We start from the raw sequence: 14,075 nt of genomic DNA on the forward strand, positions 1-14,075 counted from the left end.
CCCTGAGGACATCTCTGTTTAACCCTCATCAGACTTGTCTCTGGCGAGACATCTGTCCTATTAAAGGCCCATTTTCCTGGATGTTTAATGTGGCTGTTGGTGAGTTTTAAATTAGGTGACTTTCTGCAAAGATACACATGCACAGAGTACTTACTAAATCAATTTATTTAATCTGTCAGAAATCAAATACCACCAAAGAGGATACGAACGCTGAGCAGGAGAGAAGAAATGGGAAAGGAAGTGTGACTTTGGGGAGAGAGAGAAATGATGTTATGCGGGAACCAGGAATGTTGTCTCCATATTGTTGATCCTGATTCCATGGAGAAGATGCCGTGCCAGGTTCTGTGTGACATGTTCTGTAGGTGAACAAAACAGGACAGGGGTTAGTTCAGTTGACTGTCTTAACAGGTGACAGGTTCTCAGCCTCAGGGAGTAGCATGTCTGGAGTCAGAGGAGCTGTTAGTGAATCCTGTGGGCAGATTCCATGTGGAAGTTAGTCTCCCCACATCTCTGATGTGTGGGCATCCATTGGGAATTGCCCCAAGTATTTACATATGGCGGGACCTCTCCTGGGTAGGATTGATTCTAGGGGTCTTGTGATTTCCTGATGCATGGTCGTGGAATGATTCATCAAAAAATGTTTGGCAGGATCTCTGATTGAGTTACGCTTTTCTAATTTTTAAATTTTGCCTTTGGTGGCTTCAGAATTATTATCATTTGGAAGCTACTATTACTGTCTGGCTTTTTCCTCTCTCTGTTCCTAAAAAAATAAATAAATAAATAAAGCCACAAGTTAGCCTCATTCCAGGTCCTTTTCCTGGGCTATCTTCTTCTAGAAACCTTAAACATCCCACTTTAGCAAAATCAGCCTCTAAAGAGGAATATAAAACAAAGCTGTGTTTCAGACAGTGTGGTTGGAAGGTCTTCAGTGGGGCAATCTCATTTGTGTGCAGTTAAACGTAGCTTCTGCAACTGTCAGCCCAGTTCTCCTGGTTCAGGATGTGTATGGAGATACACCAGCTCAGGATTGATGGGGAAATTAATTAGTTTTCATTAATTTCTGGCAATTCCTGCTTCTCTCTAAGGTCTGTCATCTGCATAAAGCCTGCATGGTGGTGATTTCTCAACAAAATTGCACACAATTAAATGGCCAATCATTAATATGTAATTTAATAAGACTCAAGAGATGTGAAAACCCCTCAGTGTAAGAGAAAAAATTGTGTAGTGACATAATTTCAATGAGTGAGGCAAAAGACATAGTAACCTACAAAATTTGGCTGATATTAAGTCACAGAATGTCTTTCCTGATTTGTTTGCTGGAACAGCAGTAACAAGAGTTCATTTTAACTTACAGTTGGTTTTGGCAGCATCTTCTTTTATTAAACAGACATCTGGGGGAAAATCAAAGACAAGAATAAAAGAATAGCCGAGCATTACAATTTCCCAACATTCCGAAAGTTTTCTTTTTTCAGTTATGGGTTTTATAAAAGATTCTTTATGGAAGAAAATTTAAACAAATCAAGTTGTTTCCAGACAGCCTATTTACATCCCACATGAATGATGTATTCAGGATAAAGTGTAGTTTTATTACCAAGGCAGAGGACTTTCTGAAGATTGTTTTCTGATATCCCCTTCTCCTTCAGCAGCTCCTTGATCTTCTGTAAGACTTCGTCTGTTGTATCACATACTTTGGCTGAAAATCGTAATGCATAAAGCAGAATCGTGACCATTAGAATCCTTGAAAATTTCTGAGCACGGTATAAGAAATTGTACGTGCAAATCATATGTTCACTTCATACAAGTTTAACAGAGTCTCAAATAGACACAGACGTCTTCAGAATGAAACCTTGTGTGACTCTAACAACATTCTCTCCAGCATCAGCACCAAGGCTGCAAAGACTCCTGAGGACCTCTGTGAATCTAACTTCTGATTCATCACAAATATGGAAATTATCTGCTTATTTATCAGCTTCTTGGAAACTCTATCTGACATTCAAGCCTCATTCTGGAGAAAATATTCTGGAAACGTGTTCTAACGTCCTTTAGACACATTGACCATGTTACACATAGTCATGGGAGATGATTTATTCTTTAATCAAACCACAGTTCTCCATAGTGCACTTCTGAAATAGTCACCTGTTGTCACAGGGACTACAGCACACCTGTCAGTGAGTCTACGTGGTCACCTGTGCTGATGTCTGCGTTCTTCAGAACATGACATGAGAGAAATTGAACAGGATGAAGAATTATTTTATGAACTTCAGTTCCAGGCCTTAGAATGCATTGGGAAGTAGCGTAAAATGAAGTGACTGAGGTCAGTCAGATCATAGCCATGCCTTAAGGTTAGTTGGCAATTTCAGATACTATTTTTAAAACAAGTGAATTTTCAGAATTCTTTCTTTCAATTTTAACACATGGTACTTATTTTGAAAGGTCAGATGATCTGTTACTTCCCACTGCTCCCAGCTCGTCTTTTTACCTTTGTTTCATCGTAGATCACATTTCTGGATCTTAATGCACACAACGACCTAGGCCTTGTCAAAGGGCAGTGAGTCATATGCACACCTGGTGACTTTCTGAATAAAAATGCTGACAGTGGAAGTGTTAACAGGCACTGACCATGGGGATGTTAGGATGTGATACATACCAAGCACTTCGAGCACTTTGCTCTCGTTGCCTGCTGCATCCACCTTGACAATAATTACTATCAGGACATCGTCAGATAGTTGAATAGTTTGCAATTCTTTTATACAGTCATCTGTGAGGGAACAAGAAAAGACATGTATAGTTACACGTTTTTATTGGTTGTGCGTTAGCATCATCATGACACATTTAGTGGATTACTACCCACAGTCATGCCTGTGGTGGTCCGTGTGTCACTCCATCAGTGCGGTGACACTACACTTGGTTACAGTGACAGGGAAAGTGGGGAAGACCCTCCTTATCACCACCCTCTCATACAGTTCACCTGGTCACACCTTGCAGAATTACTAGCATGTTTCCTAGAACATGTTTTCTACAGCAGTTAACATGTTTGTTTATTTTTTAACCACATGTGCATATTACCACATGCAAGTTCAAGAACTCTGTATATATGTTTTTTTATCCCAGGAATGGAATTGATTTCTCTCGGTGACCAAAAGCAGCTGACTATTCATCACTGGTTGTTAAGAGTGCTGCCCTGTAGCAACCACCTTCTGCACACTGTGTAAGAATGAATGCATTTCTTCTGCCCTGCACTCTCACTGTGTGACGTCACAGATGTGCAGAGGACGCTTGTGTAGGTCAGTGTTAGGACAGGTTTATTTGCCAGTATATAGAGGAAGTGACCACCTCACACTAAACTCACACCCCGTGGAGGGGTGCACCTGACCCCTCCGGCTCCGTCCGTCCACCTGCCACTTTTCTCTTCAGATGAAGCAGCACTGATCTACTCTGTGTTACCTCTCAATCCATTCTCCCTTCTAGCCCTCCTGACACCGTATTGGAATCACTCATCCAGATCTGATTTAAAACTGCCCAGCTGTGTCCCCAAAACACAAAAACAGCATTACCCACTCTCTGGAGCACTGGAACATCGTGTGACTGCCAGAGCAATGACTAAGTAACAGCCAGCACAGCTTCAGAGTTTCAGCCGAGTCTTTGTGTCTTGCCCAAGGCCACTCCAAGGCCGTGAACCTTCGGTTCCACTGGGAGCATTTAAATAAGCATTTATGCATCTCTTCAGATTCTCAGTCCCCACCTGTGTGATACCCATCGTTTTGCAGAGGAGGGTTTCCACACAATCTCACAATGGGATGTACACGTTTTCAAGATGAAGGAGACAGTGAGAGCGCATCTCCCGGGCCCCCTGTTGTGGCCAAGGCGCCGCTGGTGCTGTCCTGGCCGTGGCTGCACGTCTCGTCCCCAGAACAACGCTGGGAGGCTGCAACCTCTAGTTCCCAAAGACTGTAGAACAGGCCAACTGTTCCTTTCTCTCCCTTCTTAAGTTGCCCTGTCAACATCCAGGTAGAAAAGATTCCCCAAAATGGAGACATTTAAAGGAAGAGTCGTAAAGGCAGGAATGATTCAGCCAAAGGAGAATGATAATAGGGGAATAAAAAATAAAAACACCCATTTAAATCTCCTGATATAAAAAGCTATTTATGAAAATATAAGGAAGTGTTTCCAGCATACATTTTACGTATTTGTGTTCATTGAACAACCCCTGTGCTATTTTTTCAATTACACAAGGGTTGGGACCTCATATTGATTTATTTAAATCTTCACCAATTATGTACCCCATAGACCATTTAAATTTAGGAATGCTGTTTAGGGCCATTAGATAGAACTTAGAGAGTTAAATCTTAACCACCAACCCCATTGCTTTGAACAGAAACTGTATTTATGAAGCAATATGCTTGGTGTTTGAAATGACTGTTTCGTGGCTGTAAAGTCCTTGGCTATATAGGAATGGATTATCATGTTCTAAGATTGTCTTCAAAAAGCATATTTTGCAGAATGAATTTGATGTCTTAACATCAAGAAAGACCCTTGAGACAGTAGTTCCTAGGGTGGTTTTAAAGAACCTAGAAATAGTTTCCTGCACCTGAGAACCTCCTGACATAACAGTTCTATGTCCACGTGGTTAGTCTGTCACTGGCTACGCTCAAGATTGAGAGGGGCCATCCAAGTCATGTGACTTAAGCCTTTGCTCGTGACAAAATAGTGCCTGGAAAATTTAGGGCCTAGTGCCTGTCTGGTCACACCTCTTCTCTGTGGTAGAGCTAAAATCATAAAATACGCAGTTCTTGAAAGAACTTGTGGCCAAGATTCCAACCCTAATATGCTTTTTCACATAAAACTGTCACACTTACCTCCGGCAGGATAAACACCGTCTTCTTGCTTTGTTTCCTTGATAATTGTTTGTGTGCTTTTTCCATTGAACCTTGCAGGCAAAACATATTCAAACTGGTGTTTAAAAATAATGAACAATTTAACATTTAATTAGGATTTTTTTTTTTGTTTAACCCTCCCAAGTCCCTATGTCACCTATCACCTTTGTGCCTGTAAACAAGGTCACATTCAAAAGAGAAGTCCTCTAAGATCAAGTAACTGTCCAGTGGCCTGAATGCCTGGTTATACATAAAATCTGAGCAGTAGTTCACAAGATAAACTTTAGAAACCAAAGAGATCGTGTTTAAAGCCTAAAGAACATAAATAAATCTAGAATTTGGAGAAAGAAAAGTAAAAAGGCTTTTCTTGAAACTGATAACTATCAGCACACATTTTAGTTGTGTCACAACCCTGGCCAATAGTTTTTACAGAATATAATCAAAGAACAACAAAAAAAAGACAAACGTGTTTAAGTGTATCCAAAACACAAACTCTTCTATCAAAACCCTGTGAGAGAATGAAACATTGAAAATCATATGTATGTGTGTCAAAAAGTGTGACTTCATGAACAGTCAGTTAAACATAGACTATTCAAAGTTACGGAAATAATAAACAGGAAGATAGTATGGTGTTAAACTGTGTGACAGCTGACAGGTATGTTTACTGGGATAGGGTATGTACGTGTGTGGGTATAATTTGGTTATATGTAAGCTATCAAATATGTATAATACACAGTCAGGTATATATATTTGTTTAAAACAATCTCTCAAAAGTTAAAGCTCTTAGTTGACTTCTTAATACTTTTATTCTTCAAAATATCTATCTGAGTTTGCATGTTCCTAGTAAAACCCCTGCCACGTGGAGAACATTCCCTGAGCAGCACTGGGAGCTGTGGCGACCTTAATACCTTTAGTGATGATTGTAAATCGCTGAGAGGCAGCCCTTCACGGTCGAGGCCACTTTGTCACCCACGTGCCCACATCCTCTGGGGCTCAGGGGTAAGCATGTCCTACAAGTTGGATGTGGACTCAAGGCCCTAGGACTGAAGGGTTGGAAGACAGGGCCCTCTATTTCCCGGTACATTGGTGCTTCTTTCCTTTAAGATTTGGCTCCAGTGGAGCATCTGTGACCTTCCCTCTAAGGAAAGGCTCCAGGATGTTCTCTAGAGGCTGATCCTGGACCTGACTCAGAAATTCCAGAGACGCTTCTAATACTCACAACCGCAGGAGTTGCAGTGTTCCACCTAACCAAGGTATTTCTCAGCAAGTGTGGAGGCCAGGCCTTTTCTCAGGGTTGGGGATTTATGTGAGATTTATGTGAGTTTTCCCTTTGTGTTATTTTTACTTACCTCTCAAAAATCGTGAAGGTGATTGTGCCTGCTTCATCGTCTATTTCAACCTCACAGATGAAAGTTTTGCATGGGCACTTCTCACTGGTGTTCTCTGTGTCACTGGCTGTGACATAAATGGGTTTCCATACTGAATTCTGAAAGCAGAATTCCTTAGTAAATGTAGTTCATATCTTTTCATTGTGTCCAGCATCATCCATCACGACTGTCCCTTCACTTCTGCACATCAGCACAGATTACTACGTACTTTGCATGGACAAAGCAGGATTCATAAAAGAATGTGAAAACCCAAGTCAAAGGGAAATCATGGAGTTTAGGTTATTCAGAGACCATTTACCCCCCATGAAATGAAAGATTTCAAGTGGGACCCGTTTTGGGGTGACCCCCTTCACCTGTACAAGAGCAGTAAAGATGCAGGAGAGCCCAGGAATAGGTGGTGGAAAGAAGACGGAGGCAGTATAGAAGTGCAGGTGCCTGTGAGAGGAGCAGTTCTGAGTTGGAGCTAGGTGCCCAGGTGACGTTCACAGAAACATCAAAACACATAATCACAATCCAAAAGTACACACACACACACACACACACACGCACACTTACAGATATACGACCTCCTCCCGGATGAGCCCATCCCAGGTACCTTAGATACAACCTCCACATCTGAAGTTTCTTGGGCGGTTCAAAGCACACCAAGTACAAGAGTCAGGAAGAGAATCTTCATTGTGTTTGTTCTTCAAGTTGTGCTGTTGGAGAAGCTGTGCATGCTGTGTGTCAGTTGATGGAGAAAACTTGAATGTGCCTCTTTTTATAGGATCCCTCTGGTGTTCTGACCCATAACGAACCAATGGTTGTTAATCCAAGATCTGGTTACATAGACGTTTTGTTCGGATATCCTGGTTGGCAGGGAGGAGCTTTTCCGGACATTCACTGTGTTTATTTGAGATTGGTTTTAAGAGAAGCTGAAGTTGATCCTGACACTTGACCTTTAGGGTAAGTGAGAAATCATAGTACATCTGAGATGTTTCAAGGACAGTGATACTTATTTTCTTTTATATCCTGAGTTGCAGAATGGGATAAGTCCAAGATACATTTCCGCAAATAGAATGTTGTTTCTTTAGCATTGAGGGGATATGTTTAAGCATACTTTGTCAAACTAAAGATGCTGCTGTTCAGTATAACAAGATTACAGTGATTCCCTAAGAGACCTTAGGAAAGTCTCCAATCCCTGAGGGGAGGAACAGATCAGCACAAACACGTGTCTCTTCCCCAGACCAGGCTCTGTCATCCTTTTCACTAAGAGGAACTTTCATGCCGATGCCCAACTACCTCTAGTGAGGAAGGCACTTCAGCACTTCATTGTCATTGGTCTATTTTCCAAAGCTTTTATTACAATCTTTTCTTTAACATGTTATTTACCCATTGACTCAGTTGTTCCTCCAGGTAAGCATGCATGTGTGACTGCAGTTCTTAAAATTTTTACAAATTTGAAACGAAAAAGCAAACTAGCATTCTTTGTACCTCTGGTTATTTTCAAGGACACTGGAACAGGCAAGGAACACTTTTTGTTTGTTTGTTTTCCTGAAATTTTTATTCATAATCATTTTCTTTTCTAGTGTTTCATCAGATAAATTCTCAGTTATATTTCGTTCTGACTATAGAAATGGTAGTTGGATCATGTCCCACTCCATCTGAGTGAGATCACCCAGTGACCTGACTGTGTCCCAGCTGCTCCCGGGACACACAGCCTCAGCATTTGTGTCTTTGTTATCTGACCTTTGAGGAGAGTGGGATTGAAAGTGGTCTTCAGCCTCTGTCTTCTCTCTGACTCTTGTCTTCCTGCTCACAAAGACCACTGCTGTTCATTCACTGTGGTCTTTTCTCATTTGTTTTGGTCCCAATATCATATTTTCTCTTTTTTTCACAGACTCCTCTGTATATCGGTCTATCCAGTGTTCCATTGTGAAGTCTATGGGAGGGAAGGTTTTCATGTTGCAGAAAGAATGTCTTAGAATTTGTTCTCTTACCTCTCTGATTAGGATAATTCTGAGCAGGGTCATGATCCCAGCTAACACCCTCATCCACCTGTCTCAATCCCTCAAGCTCTGCCTGTTTCACCCCAACGTTACCAGGTTTTTTTTTTTTTTCAATCCTGGCAACATATATTCCCTGGCGATATACACCCAGGGGATCCCATCTTAGAAAGAGGTTTCTAAGTGTCAGTCAAGGGGAAATTAAACAGTAGTCACTCTCAGAGATTTTTGTGGCAACTTGTTCTTTGGATCCTGTTTATCCTGTTATTTTAGACCTACAAAAATCACATGACCTTTAATCCTTGTCTTGAATTCATGTCAGTCACGATGTGTTTTAGCAGTGTGACAGACAGTAAAGGAACCATCCTACACAAACATGAAGCTCTTGACCCCCTAATGTTGGTAACCCATCCTCTGTAGATGCCTCTGGTCTTTCTTCTCAAATTTGTCCAGGTTTCTAGAACTCTGTACCCCACCTCCCAGTTTATAAACTAAATTATGTCTTCTTTTTCTCTTCTCTCTGTGGTCATTGTTTTTACATCTTAAATTCCATAATTCCTCTCTAAATATTGCAAGGAACAGTTCGAGACTCTACAGCAGACACACCTCACTCCCTCAAGGATTCTGAACCGTGATACCAATGAACTTAGAATCTGACTTGATGTAATTCACCACATGCCCAATTTTTGAGATCTGATCCTGGTGAAATTCTCTTCTGCAGTGTCCCTCAAATGAGGAGCAGCTCAGAAATCCCAAGTGTGTTTTATTGATGATGTTGGTCCAGATCTAGGGTGTTCAGTCTTGTGACTGGACATCCGCCCCTCTACCCAGCACACCAGGACAGGGCATTTCTCCTTGTCTCACAGCACACTTCTCAGCAGAAGACTGTTGGGCCCTCTTCCCAAAGCTTGCCCTGTGTCAAGATTTTCTCAGGGCCCTGGTCCCCTTGGTCGATCTCTTCTAAATCTCCCTCTCTCCCTCTGGATTTGTGCTGACTTGGGTGGTTTTCTACTTACTCCTGCCCACAGTGTAGTAAATCCCTAACACCTTTCTGCTTCCCACTTTATGAGCACGTTTTTCTTTTCATAAGCAGTCTTCATCTATTAAAGAGCCACTTCCATAATGTCATAATCTTTGGTCTTTGGAGTCGGCTGCATCCCCAGTGCCCAGGACTGGTGAGTGAATTAGTTTGTGTCCCCGGGGATTTCTGTTCCTGATGGGCACATGTGGGAAACGATGAATGTAATAGCGAAATTTGGTGAAAAGAAACCCTTAAGGACAGTATAATGAACTACAGTCCAGGGCCATGTGCAGGGATCATTCAGTTACACTCAAAGGTGTATGGGTGAAATAGAAAGGATTGTTTTCACCAGAGTTCCTTGGCGAAAGAAGCAAGGAGCTAGAAGGTTTGGTGGGACTGACTCATGTATGTTTGGAAGAAAGTCAGTGTTGGACAGCATCCCCCGTCTAGGATAGTTGTACTCAAAATGCATGAAGAAAGGGAAACACAGGTATGGGATGCTGAATAACAGAGGTGGTGTAGAAAGAAGGAGGTTCACACTTTCAAACCAATTTACGGAGAATAGGGATTATGGCGTTACGTAATTACCCAGGTTGTACATTTCACCATAGCTTTGAGGGACCTCTGTAGTCTGTCTCAGGAAAGGATCACCATATTTCCATGAAAAGTCAAGGGGTTTAGAAACACTTTGAGATGTTAAGCAGTGTCAGCAAAGGAGAGCTAAACACTTAATGTGAATGGCAGAGGCGATGTCTACATCTAATTTCAAATTTTCTGACTCGCCTTTTTTTTTTTCAGTCATTATCTTTGAAAATCCTTCAAACTCATCCATTGTTGAAGAAATTAGACAGTTAAAAAACAAGAAAACTTACATGCTCCATCTTCTGGAAAGTTCTGGGAAGTTTTCAGCGTGCAAAAAGATTTGAACAGGACTAAATGTCATATCCTGCAAATGTCAGAGAAGGCAGCTTCCAGGAGAAAAGGTCCCCATTGTCTCTTTCCTCAATTTACCTTTGACTTGCTGTCCCTGTCTTGGTATTGGTCAGTTGGTGTTTGTTAGTTCATTGTTTCCATTTCAGCATGTATGTGTATTTTAGTGAATGATGGACACTATTTCTGAGATATATTTCTATCTGCTCGTCTCTGGACATAATCCTTGATCATAATGTTTATTGTGAATTAAATAGGATTATTTTCCCCATGCGTCCACCCTGCTCTAAGTAATAAGTGAGGGTTAGCTAAGGTTATCTTGGAATCAAAAGCCAATGTGAAGAACAGTGGATTCCAGACCAGTCCTTCTCAAGGTGTGTGCACACAGTCAGAGAAAAGTCTCAGTCCTCTGTGGATTAATGTGTTTCCTTTTATTTTCTGGGAACTTAGTCGAATGGAAGTGGTATCAGCCAATATCCAAGAAACTTTTATCCACATATGCATTAAAAGCACAGTGTGTTCTGTGAGTTAAGTAGTGTCCATTGTTTGGTCTGCGTTCAGTTAATATGGATTTAGCACCTGTCATGTGCGAACCTCACCCAAGTCTCAAAATCCATCAGGAACCAGATAGACTGTATTTAGGATCCAGTGAGGTTATCTCCCTGTGAAAGAGACAGAAGATAAGCAAGCTCCTCAGTCTTGCCAAATATGTCACCTGTTTCTAAGTTCTAGGATGAAAAATAAAGCAAGGTTAGGACCATGGAATGTATCTGAGTCCTTTTTCTGGAAGGAGATGAAATTTTCAAAATGAAGGGTTTATAGTGAAGCTCTAAGGAGAGTTAGAAGAATGAGTTGAGTGTGTATCTGGGATAGGAGTGTGTGGGAACAGAAGGTAAAAAGGTGTTTTGGAAGGTCCTTTCTATTGTTTCTATCAATATTCTGAAGGTGTATGCCCTTTGTAAGGTATTTCCATGTATAGAAATCATGTTGAAACATACAGAAATAAATCTAGCAATCTTGTACCTGGACACATTTATTGTTGGGAGTGGAAGAAATTAAGTTCGTGAATTAGAAGTCTCTGAATCAACATATGAATAATCTCTAAAAATATGACTACCTGAGATGAAGAAATGATTCTCTTGATATTTTTATTCTGATATATGTATGAAACAAAGGTTGCTCTCTGATAAGTTAGTATGTTTGTGCATTAATGAAAATGCATGGTTTTGTCAAATGTAGACTTTTATACCAATCTCTTGAAAATACGTATTAATTCTATCTGGACATTAATGAGCAGGTTGTGATATGAAGTATTTCAATATGAAATCTCGATTATATGTCTGTTGAGGTCTTTGTCTGAGTTTAGTTATTTCTTCTTGGAGTGTTTGATAGTTTTCACTTGGAAAATCTTGTGGATCTGCAGATTCTTTAAGCACAATTTTATGATGACAGATTGAATTTCTTTAATATATATGAGACAGTAGAAATTTGGTTTCATCATTCTTTTTGTTTTTAGTATTTTTGAATCTAATTATTTCCTTATTATTTTATTCAATAATTATTTGGCACCTAGTACATGCAGATTAGTGTCTCTATTTTATTTACTCATTTGTTCATTAGTTTTATTGAAGTACAGTCAATTACACTGTGTCAATTTCTGGCGTACAGCACAATGTCAGAGTCTTGTATATACATACATATATTCATTTTCATATTTTCTTCATTAAAGACTATAACAAGATGTTGAGTATAGTTCCCTGTGCTATACAAAAGAAATCTAAAAAAAATCTTTATATGTGGTGGCTAAGATTTTTAAATATCAAAACTCCCAAATGTATCCCCTCCCAGCCCCTTTCCCCAGTAACTATAAGATCATTTACTAAGTTTGAAAATCAAAAATACCATATGAGATAGCTCATTATGTGGAATCTAAATAAATAAATAACAACAAAACATAAATACAAATCAGAAACAGACTCATAGACATAGGATACAAACTTGCGATTGCCAAGGGGGTGAGAGGTAGGAAGTGAGAGATTAGGATTTAAAAGTGCAGAATAGATAAACAAGATTATACTGTATAGCACAGGGAAATATATGGAAGATACTATAGTAGCTCACAGAGAAAAAAGTTGACAATGAATATATAATATATATATGAATATAAACATTGTGCTCTTCTCTGGAATTTGACACAGCATTGTAACATAATGATAACGCAATAAAAAATATTAAAAAGAAAAGAAAGTCTGTTTCTGTTTTGTAGATAATTTCATAGTGTACCTTTTGTTTTTTTTTTTTTTTTGATTTCACATGGTGATGTCATATGGTAATTTTTTTCTATTTCTGGTTTCACATATAATGACCATCTCTAGGTCCATCTGTGCTGCTGCAAATGGTGTAATTTTATTTTGTCCTATGGCAGAGTAGTATTCCATTGTATAAATATACCACTTTTTGGGGTGGGGGGAAGAGTTTGAGAAGGACTGGTTTGAATTCTTTGTATATTTGGTTGAATTCCCCAGTGAAGCCTGAATTCCCCAGTGAAGCCATCTGGTCCTGGACTTTTGTTTGCAGGGACTTTTTTTATTACAAATTCTATTTCATTTCATTTGATCTGTCTGTTCAAGTGGTCGGTTTTTCCTTGATTCAGTTTTGGTGGACTCTGTGTTTCAAGAAACTTCTTCTGTGTTACCTGATTTGTTTCCATACAGTTTTTCATAGTATTCTCTTAGGATATTTTGTATTTCTGTGATATTTGGTATAATTTCTCCATTTTCCTTCCTTATTTTGTTTATTTGTGTGTTCTCTCTTTTCTTCTTGGTGAGCCTGTCCAGAGGTTTGTCAATTTTATTTTCTCTTTCAAAAAACCAGCTCTTGGTTTGATTGATTTTTTAAATCACTATTTGATGTATTTCCTCCTTGATCTTTATTATTTCCTTCCTTCTGCTGACTTATGGTTTTGTTTGCTTTTTTTTTCTTCCTAATTCTTGCAGGTGATAAGTCAGGTTGTTTGTTTCAGATTGTTCCTTTTTCAGGAAGGGTTGTATCTCTGTGAACGTTCCTCTTATGACTGCTTTTGTTGCATTCCGTAGATTTTCTGTCGTTCTGTTTATGTTGACTTTTGTCTCAAAGTGTGTTTTAATTTGTTTTTTGATTTCATCACTGATCCACTGATTTTTTTTATTAGCATGTTGTTTAATCTCCATGCTGTCATTCTGTTCTCCTTCGTTTTACTGTGCTTGATTTCTAGTTTCATGGCATCGTGGTCAGAAAATATTCTTGAAATAATTTCTATCCTTTTAAATTTATTGAGGCTCCTTTCGTGCCCGAGTACATGGTCTATCCTAGAAAATGTTCCATGTGCACTTGAAAAGAATGTATATTCTATCTTTTGGGGATGTAGTATTCTGAAAATATCAACCTAGTCCAATTATTTTATTGTGTCATTTAGTTTCTCTTTTGCCGTATTAATTTTCTATCTTAAAGATCTGTCCAATGATGTTAATAGGGTGTGAAAGTCTCCTACAGTGATTGTGTTCCCATCAATTTCTCCCTTTTTATCTGTTAGTATTTGCTTTATATGTTCGGGTTCTCCTATATTGGGAACATATATGTTAACAGGTGTGATATCCTCATCTTGTATTGCTCCTTTAATCATTATATAGTGTCCTTTTTGTCTTTTTAATGGCCTTTTAAAAGTCTTTTTTGTCTGATATTATTATTACTATTACTGCTTTCTTACTTCTATGTTCATTAAATATCTTTTTCCAACTTCTCATTTTCAATTGATGCGTTATTCTTCCTAAAGTGAGTGTTTTATCTAAAACATACTGTATGTTCTTCTTCTTTTTATTATGCAGTCTGCCACTGTATG

General features: G+C 39.3%; 1 long non-coding RNA gene across 1 annotated transcript; it reads right to left on the bottom strand.

The window, feature by feature from the left end:
- Positions 1-214: 214 nt before the first annotated feature.
- On the bottom strand, positions 215-6,977 carry LOC105091670 (uncharacterized). Its single transcript, XR_004134407.2, has 7 exons — positions 6,858-6,977; positions 6,224-6,360; positions 4,857-4,927; positions 2,648-2,758; positions 1,592-1,693; positions 1,353-1,391; positions 215-356 (listed from the first exon to the last, which is right to left on the bottom strand). It is a non-coding gene; the product is annotated as an uncharacterized LOC105091670 (long non-coding RNA).
- Between the last annotated feature and the right edge of the window lie 7,098 nt (positions 6,978-14,075).

This window comes from Camelus dromedarius, chromosome Y, assembly GCF_036321535.1.
Source record: "Camelus dromedarius isolate mCamDro1 chromosome Y, mCamDro1.pat, whole genome shotgun sequence".
NCBI classification, from domain to species: Eukaryota; Metazoa; Chordata; class Mammalia; order Artiodactyla; family Camelidae; genus Camelus; species Camelus dromedarius.